This window comes from Salmo salar, chromosome ssa15 (genome assembly GCF_905237065.1).
Source record: "Salmo salar chromosome ssa15, Ssal_v3.1, whole genome shotgun sequence".
Lineage (NCBI taxonomy): Eukaryota > Metazoa > Chordata > Actinopteri > Salmoniformes > Salmonidae > Salmo > Salmo salar.
In genome coordinates, this window is record NC_059456.1 from 64,618,798 (window position 1) to 64,628,350 (window position 9,553).

Below are 9,553 nucleotides of genomic sequence, written 5' to 3' on the forward strand. Positions count from 1 at the left end.
CCCATACAGGACCAGACGTCATTTGACAAGCTGTTCTATGGGCACTATAAAACACTCCCTGATTTACATTTCTACAGACCAGGCCTACACTCTATGGCCAGAGGTTTGACCATCCAAGTACTCTACTGAAAGTGAACCATACCACGTGGTTAACTTTTAGACTATTGATACTGACAGAATAAGAACAAGTCTTTGATATTAATTATTAGTCTGCAGCTAAGTAAATTATATCATCGAACGCGAAGACCAACGAAACAACCATTCGATGACGACATTAATGAATGTCGCTCTGAAAGATCCATTCTAACCGAGAGAGAGAGAGAGAGAGAACGCGGACAAAACTCCCCAACAGAACTACTCTCCAATAAGAATCAGAACAACACACTGAGCGTAAATATATATATTGATTGCAATTGTTCCCGAATGAGTGAGCCTTCAATTGTCAATTGTTAATGAACTCTGTGTAAACTTCTCAGCTGACCATTTATGACCCATTGTTCAACAGGCCGACCAGCCTGTTTAGCCCACAAGGGCACATTCCGATACCAATCCTTTGTTGACGATAATTACTGTTTGTATGTTTTTCTGTTAATTACTTAGTGTAGTAAATAAATGATTTTAAGACAATTGATGTATGGATGATTTTAGTAAAGACTGGGTTCGTGCTGATACAACAATTTACGACGTTTTGGAATGAGACTGGACTAGAGGTAAATACACCATTTAAACTAGGTGATAATCGGCCTATACTATAATAGAATATAATATTATAGTATAGGAAAGTTATATTAGGAAAATTACAGCTTTGTAATCTGAATATTCTCCTTGGTGCCCCGACCTCCTAGTTAATTACAATTAAACGATTAATCAGTTTAATCGCGTGATAATAATTACAGGGAGCTAATTGATAAACATATCTTCAGTTTAATGGTACCCCCAAAGACACGACAGCGCTGAGGACCTCAGACTGGGGCAAAGGTCCACCTTTCAACAGGACAACGAACCTAAGCACACAGCCAAGACATTTTTTACATTTTACATTTTAGTCATTTAGCAGACGCTCTTATCCAGAGCGACTTACAGTAGTGAATGCATACATTTCATACAATTTCATACATTTTTTTTCTGTGCTGGCCCCCCGTGGGAATCGAACCCACAACCCTGGTGTTGCAAACACCATGCTCTACCAACTGAGCTACAGGGAAGACTCTGAATGTCCTTGAGTGATCCAGCCAGAGCCTGGACTCGAACATCTCTGGAGAGACGTAAAAATAGCTTTGCAGTGACGCTCCCGATCCAACCTGACAGAGCTTGAGAGGCTCTGCAGAGAAGAATGGGAGGAACTCCCCAAATACAGGTGTGCCAACCTTGTAGCGTCTTACCCAAGAAGACTCAGGGATGTAATTGCTGCCAAAGGTGCTTCAACAAAGTAGTGAGAAAAGGTCTGAATACAGTGTGTGTGTGTGTTTGTGAGTATGAGGTGTGTGTGCGTGTGCGTGTGTGTGATAACTTGTGTGTGTTTTGGGTGAGTGAGTGTGCATCACCAGACACATTGGCAACTGGCACTGTTACATAAATAATAGCCACTAATATAGGCTATATTACATAGATGTATAGGCCTACACTTACATGTACAATGGTTTACATGCATTTTTATAACCATCGCAAATCAAATCAAATTGTATTGGTCACATACACATGGTTAGCAGATGTTAACGCGAGTATAGCGAAATGCTTGTGCTTCTAGTTCCGACAATGCAGTAATATCTCACAAGTAATCTAACAATTCCACAACAACTACCTTATACACACAAATGTGAAGGGATGGAATAAGAATATGTACATATAAATATATGGATGAGCGATGGCCGAGAGGCATAGGCAAGATGCAGTAGATGGTATAAGATAACTTACAGTATATACCATTTTTTTTTTTACATTTACATTTTTTGTCATTTAGCAGACGCTCTTATCCAGAGCGACTTACAGTAGTGAATACATACATTTCATTTCATGCATTTTATTTATTTAAAAAAAAAATTACACATGAGATGAGTAATGTAAGATAGGTAAACAATATTAATGTGGCATTATTTAAAGTGACTAGTGAGCCATTCATTTAAGTGGCCAATGATTTGAGTGTGTATGTAGGCAGCAGCCTCTCTGAGTTAGTGATGGCTGTTTAACAGTCTGATGGCCTTGAGATAGAAGCTGTTTTTCAGTCTCTCGGTCCCAGCTTTGATGCACCTGTACTGACCATCTACTTTGTCACATATGTGTTATTTGCCTCCAGGACCAACAGTGTAGAATGATTTCCCTCAAATAAAATACCTTGCCCTGTGGAGAGTTCGAACTTGCGGCTATTGTATCTCGTCGTCTCTGGCCTTATCGCCTTATTGCATCTCACCACCATTTAGTGATAGCAGTAAGCAGTCTATTACAGCTGTTATACAAGACCACAAGCGTCTTCAACGTCATTTTCTTCCCCCGATGTACGAATATAAACTTACATGTTGTATAATCCTCCAACATCTTTACTGCTGTGAAAGCACATTAATGTGTGTGAAACAGATAGGCGAAAACAAGCTTTGTCAAATGTTAGTAAGTAGCCTAGTAAGTGATGCGATGATCATGCAATATTGGCACTCAACACTTGAGACAGACCAAGTAAAGTGGAACGAAAGTAAACCTTGAATTTGGAGGTTTAAATATATCCCTTTGGTGGCCGAGTTCACCTATTTAAAAATCTCAGAAATGCCATTTGTTTGCGGAGAAAAAGTTTCAAACTTTGATAGGTTTACGCAGAATTTGTTACAGGAAATAATCACTGCCACCTGGTGAGGTTAACATACTTCCCAGCTGAAACAGTTCAGAAAAGTTTGTGCATATTATGACGACATTTTGTGACGATTTTGCACGTTTTGGACTTCGGCAAGTTTTTGGGGGGCTGTTCGGCACAATATTTTTTTTTAAGTCCTTGCCCCCTCGACGGCGATTGGTCAACATAAGGGATTCTTCAATAAAGTGCCTGTTGTCATATTATGCACATTTTTGCAGTTGAGAAATACTGCACCAAACATCCTAGTCAGATGCAAAATCGACTACGATCTCCTCGGCAAAAACATCAAAATTAAAGTTGCACTATGCAGGAATGGCGGCGCCATTTCCTGGTTGCTAAAACTCTAATAGTTTGCCTAATTTCAGTTTAGGTGAGAAAATAAGGTAATATAGTGTAGAGAATCATTGTACCATCTAAACCGGCCTCTGTTAAATATATTTTCCATAACCAAAATGTCACACCCTGACCTTAGAGAGTCTGTTTTATTCTCTATTTGGTTAGGTCAGGGTGTGACTTGGGTGGGCAAATCTATGTTTATATTTCTTTGTTGGCCTAGTATGGTTCCCAATCAGAGGCAGCTGTTTATCGTTGTCTCTGATTGGGGATCATACTTAGGCAGCCCTTTTTCCCACCTGAAATTGTGGAATCTTGTTTTTGCATTGTGCTGTCTAGCCCTGCAGAACGTTACGTTTTGTGTTTTGTTGGTGTTCATCTAATAAAGAAAGTACTGTACGCTTACCACGCTGCACCTTGGTCTCCTCATTGAAACGACGAGCGTAACACAAAAATATTGTTGTTTCAGCTGTTTGAAGCTAGTGTACAAAACCGAAAGTAAAAGAAGCAAAAACAAAACTTAAGATTGGGAAGCATAGAAAAAGCACACAGAACATAACTACTGCTTCTTCGACTTGCTTTCAAGTAGAATGATAGATCTATAACTCACATGTCTATGTGACATACTGCCACTTTAATGACACATTTCTTGAGTTATCTATATAGATTCATTCTGACTATTTTAAGGAAGTGTATACTGGCTAAGGCACCTCAAAATGGACAAATAGTACTTTTGCCAATTTTTTAAAGCAAAGGTTTTTTAAGGGTGTACTATGCAAGCATACTTGTTTGGTTCGGCTAGGTGCCAGCCGAACTGAGGCATGCAGTAGCCTTGACGTGTGCCAGTTTATCTGATGGGATGGGACCAGCTACAATGTAGCATTCTATCTCCTGCAAGTAAATTGAAGATTTGAATTGACTGATGTGCTTTTTGCCAAGAGTGTGCAAAGCTGTCATCAAGTTGGAGTGTGTCTGAAAGTGGGCATTGCAAAAGAAGTGGGTGGATCAACAGCAATGGGTGTGACATTAGTGGGTGTAACATTTTTGGGTGGATTAACAGCAATGGGTGTAACATCAGCGCTCCGTTATTGGTTATCCTAACCTACTACGTTAGGAGAACTAACGTAGTAGATTAGGATAACTAACACAGCAGATTATTTTCCCAAAAATGTGAAATGAGAAATGATGTACATGTGTGCTGGAGGGAGGAGTTTTTCCTGACCACATGACGATAGGAAAGACTGGTATATCCACACTCACAGAACAGGCACCGAGTGGAGTCATTACCTTTGACTAAGGTAAGATGCACAGTACTTTATTGTCCATTAAGTTACAAAGAATGGAAATGTGTCTTTATGCTCACAACCCAACCCCCGACACACACCCAGAGGGGATGGAAGAAATCGTGCTGCAGTGCAGCACCCCTGGAGCAATTATAGGAGGTTAATTTCCTTGCTAAAGGGCACAATAGCAGGCAATGGTATCTAGGATGATCCCAGCAACCCTCCTGTTGCCAGTTCACTCTGCACCAGATTGTACTGTCTGAGCCGATATTCAAACCGGCAACCCTCTGGTTGCTGGCACGCTTCTATAACCACAAGGTTGCCTACTGCCGCAGTGGGCACACCAAGCTGGATGCACAATTACTAACAGCCAGTGTCTGTATGTCACAGTGTCTAAATGCACTCCCACAGGATTTGTTTGAGGATGATACCATAACCTCTATGGAAAGTCTGCAATACCTCCCATAGAACTAGACCAGCCGATACTACCAGGAGACCAGCGAAACGTCAGACAATACACATTTACCTTTTAGTATCCAGACACAAATAAACACACTGTAACTATACCACATCTATACATGAGTGCTTGAATCCAGCCAAATCAATTCCCACATCTCACCACAGAGTGGCAGTGTGTGATCATATCCAGCCCCCATAGCACAGCTTGTTGGGCAGGTAGACACGCTATGGACCCCAGGGACTGGATCTCAGCTTTCACCCTGGTCTGTTGCATCATTTCCATCTGCAACAAGGACAAAACATGCATTCTTGAGAGATTTGCAAGAGGAGGGATGAGCAAACAGAGTTGTGCCTGGACCACAAGGTGTGATCTTATCTATTTCACAAAAGAGCTGGTAGCCAGATCAATACATTCTAGGTCTGTGGTTGCATTCACACAGGCAGCCCAATTCTGATCATTTTCACAATTGGAAAAAGATCAGAACTGGGCTGTCTGTGGAAACTAGTGATGCACGGGTCTGCTGTTTGTCCACCCCCTGACCTTCAATTGCAAATAACCCATCCGCAACTGCCTGACTATGTTAAAGTGAAAATCTGAGGCCCACACCCGACCCTAACCAGCAAATCCTGAAAATGCACTGTCCATTCCCTTTTTTTATTGAACAATTACGTTTTTCTTCAACAGTTATTAATTTATTTATTGAATATTTAGCCCTATTGAATAATAGCCTAATATCTTGCTGAAAGAAAAGAAATCTAACAATAGCCTAAATTGACACCTTGCGCATGCTTTGTGAGAGAAAAAAATGGTCAATCAATAAATTCTACTTTGCACATGCTTTGTGAAAATGCACTGTACAGATAGGCTACTTTGCCCCTGAACAATGTACTGAGCATTTCCGTTTTACTTGAGTATTTAGGCTTACGTGGGAACTCCTTCAAGACCGTTGGAAAAGCATTCCTCATGAAGCTGGTTGAGAGAATGCCAAGAGTGTGCAAAGCTGTTATCAAGGCAAAGGGTGTCTACTTAGAAGAATCTAAAATATAAAATATGTTTTGATTTGTTAAACACTTTTTTGGTTACTACATGTGTTATTTAATAGTTTTGATGTCTTCCTTATTATTCTACAATGTAGAATATAGTAAAAATATATATGTCAGTTCATGCTGCAAGACCTCTGTTAGGTTAGAGGATGTCCTCCAGAAGTTGTCATAATTACTGTGTAAGTCTAAGGGGGATAGAAACATGAGCCTCCTAGGTTTTGTATTGAAGTCAATGTAGCCAGAGGAGGACAGAAGCTAGCTGTCCTCCGGCTATATCATGGTTCTACCCTACAGAGGGCTGTTGAGGCGATTGTTGACCTTCATAGCAAAACAGTGTGTTATAATCAATTATTTGGTGACGTGAATATATTTTATATATCTTTATCTAAAAAGGATAACTTTTGAAATGTTTCACTATTTTTATGAATATGAAATTCACTGAGGAGGATGGTCCTCCCCTTCCTCCTCTGAGGAGCCTCCACTGCTAAAAACACACTCAGAGAATGACGCTTACGTGTCATAAAACAAGAGTGAAGGACTACAAGCTTACAGTTTCTTCAGAGGAGGTTAGTGGAGACTAGGGGCATGTTTATGACACAAAACAACCCACCTTGCTTTCAGCTATTCTCTGAGCGGGTTGAGAGGTGCAATACAAACTCTTTCTCCTGCCCCCGTAACTCTAAGTTGCTTTGGATGATGGTCTTCTAAATGACAATACTAAGATAAAAATAATAATTCTGTTGCTACAACTGAAACGAAGGAAATACCCTGAAACATAGTAAACGCTCCCTCCATTTATGTCCAAACAGCAGAAGATGTGGATGTTTTTGATCATGAATTGTGCAGTGGGGGGGGGGGGCCATACTTGCAAACAATAAAAAAAGTTTATGTTCAAGGTTAAGTGAAAGCATCAGCCAATTAAAATAGCTGACGTAGTTGCACGTGATCAAAGGAAACATGTTAGCTGTTAGACACTGCACAGGCCATGTTTGATAATGTACAGAAATACATAGGCATGGGAGGACTCATCACTGATCTGTACTTGTAGATGCACATGATCTCAATGCCTGGGAGAGAGAGAGAGAAGAGAGAGAGAGACGAGAGGGAGGAGAGAGAGAGAGAGAGAGAGAGAGAAGAGAGAGAGAGAGAGAGAGAGAGAGAGAGAGAGAGAGTGAGAGAGAGAGAGAGAGAGACTACAATCACTACCATACCAGAGCAATTATCCTTTGAGACATGTAGCTAAGGGGAGATAGAACAAAGCATTACACATGCGACTTGCCATGCGATGTGAGGAGAGAGGAGGGGAGCAGAGAGGTGCTGTATGGAGAGGGACAGTCGATGTCATTGAGTCCAGGGGCCCCAGTGTGATGATTCCACTAGGCTAGAACACGTTGACACAAACAATACCCATTCCAACTACCATGACACATCAGATAGGGAGGGGTCTGTGGGCTTAGCAGGACACGCAACCCCTCTGCCGGTGTGTGATAGGATGAGTAGTATTACTATAAGGGTCAGCATCCACCAGAGCAAAAATGGGGATGTGCAGGGTGTCCCAAACTTTCACACCATCAGCCTGCTGTTCACATCTGGGACACCTTTACCCTGACACACACACAAAACAGATTCAGAATAGGTATGATTAACACATTCAGTTTAAAGCAACCATGAGAACAGAGAAACCATGAGTTAAAACCTCTACAGGATTGGTGGGTCCCCCGCGGGATGGTTGAGCTAACGTAGGCTAATGTGAATAGCATGAAGTTGTAAGTAACAAGAACATTTCCCAGGACATAGACACATTGGTAGAAAGGTTAAATTCTTATTAATCTAACTGCATTGTGCAATTTACAGTAGCTATTACAGTGAAAGAATACCATGCCATTGTTTGAGGAGAGTGCACAGTTATGAACTTGAAAATGTATTAATAAACCAATTAGGCACATTTGGGCAGTCTTGAGACAACATTTTGAACAGAAATACAATGGTTCATTGGATCAGTCTAAAACTTTGCACATACACTGCTGCCATCTAGTGGCCAAAATCTATATTGCATAACACATTATGGCCTTCCTCTTGCGTTTCAAAGATGATGATAGAAAAAAAGTACAAAAAAAGCATGTTTTTTTTCTTTGTATTATCTTTTACCAGATCTAATGTGTTATGTTCTCCTACATTAATTTAACATTTCCACAAACTTCAAAGTGTTTCCTTTCAAATGGAATCAATAATATGCATATCCTTGCTTCAGGTCCTGAGCTACAGGCAGTTAGATTTGGGTATGTCCTTTTAGGCGAAAATTGAAAAAAGGGGCGTATGTTGGACATACTGTGATCGAGATGCAAGGAGATAGCTTGGTGCAAAAGACATCGTCTAGCAGTATCTGGAAGGAGGCATCCTTCTCCACTATCAAAACAATCTTAGCAGGTGACACAATGTCTGGAGAATGGGTCAAGGTGAACACAAACATGACTGATGGACTCTTCCTCACCAGTAGATAAAAGTTAGAGGACTTACAGAGATAGTTCTGAGAGGAAGAAAGTCTCACAAACTCTTTACAATATTGATGAAATAGGAGTTCTAACATAATTATAAAGGATACTCTTGATTCCCACCAACATTAGATAAAGCTGGAGTAGCCTGAGATAACAATTTAGAAACACAATAAAAGAAACACAATTATCAACATAGCAAGATGATGTTAGCTTTCAAGCTAAAGCTGATAATGAGATATCAATCTGGCAGTTTGGTTAACATTTGATTTATGCAACACACAAACAGTAGACAGAATACAAGTAAACAGCTTGAGGTTGTTTTGTTTTCTGAACAATTATGCTGTTAAACCGAGTGATTAGTACATGGGTTGAACTTGGAGATTGTGGCCAGAGAGGTGAACACAGGATTTAATCGGTTTGGGATAGGAGACTATGGATCTCTGTTATGTTATTGAAATGGGAGAAGTTTAGTGTTGCGGACATAGATGGCGGATGATGTTACTGCATAACAAATATCTAACACTATATGCTTATTCAACAGGGACTTGACCATACTGTGGCAATGCTACGATGTTGGGGGGAACGTACAGTGGAGAGTGTTAGTGGGACGTACAGTGGAGATGGATTGACAGTCCACCCTGGTGCTGTCCTCCTCCAGGTAACACATATCACCTGAGATGAAGTCCCCACCTTGAGCATGCAGGAGATTTCATTCACAATGGAATCAACTGTTTTTAGTGATCCAAAAAAAACGGTGTGTCATTGTAATAGATGTCCCTGTGAAAAAAAAGAGAACAACTTCTCAAAGTGCTGTAGGTTGTTACAGCAAGGATGTCTTTTCTTGTGCATTCGCTAGCTGACATAACATGGACCTTTTTGTAGCACGTGTTGCTCTGCACAAGTTTGTAGATGGTGGAGGAGGGGGGACAGATGAGGAACAGTCGCTCCGAACCGTGGTGACAGAAGTTCCTGAAGTCATTTGAAGGCCGACAGCGTTGTTAAAACTCAAGTTGGGAATGAAGAAGAAAAATTATTTGTGAAAGAATTCTTCACGGAATCTGAACATTTGGTCTTGTGTCTTTGATCAGCTCTGTAAAGGA

At 40.7% G+C, this 9,553-nt stretch overlaps 1 pseudogene; it reads right to left on the reverse strand.

Moving 5' to 3' along the window:
• Positions 1-5,094: 5,094 nt before the first annotated feature.
• Positions 5,095-8,428, reverse strand: LOC106571928 (meiotic recombination protein SPO11-like; annotated as a pseudogene).
• Between the last annotated feature and the right edge of the window lie 1,125 nt (positions 8,429-9,553).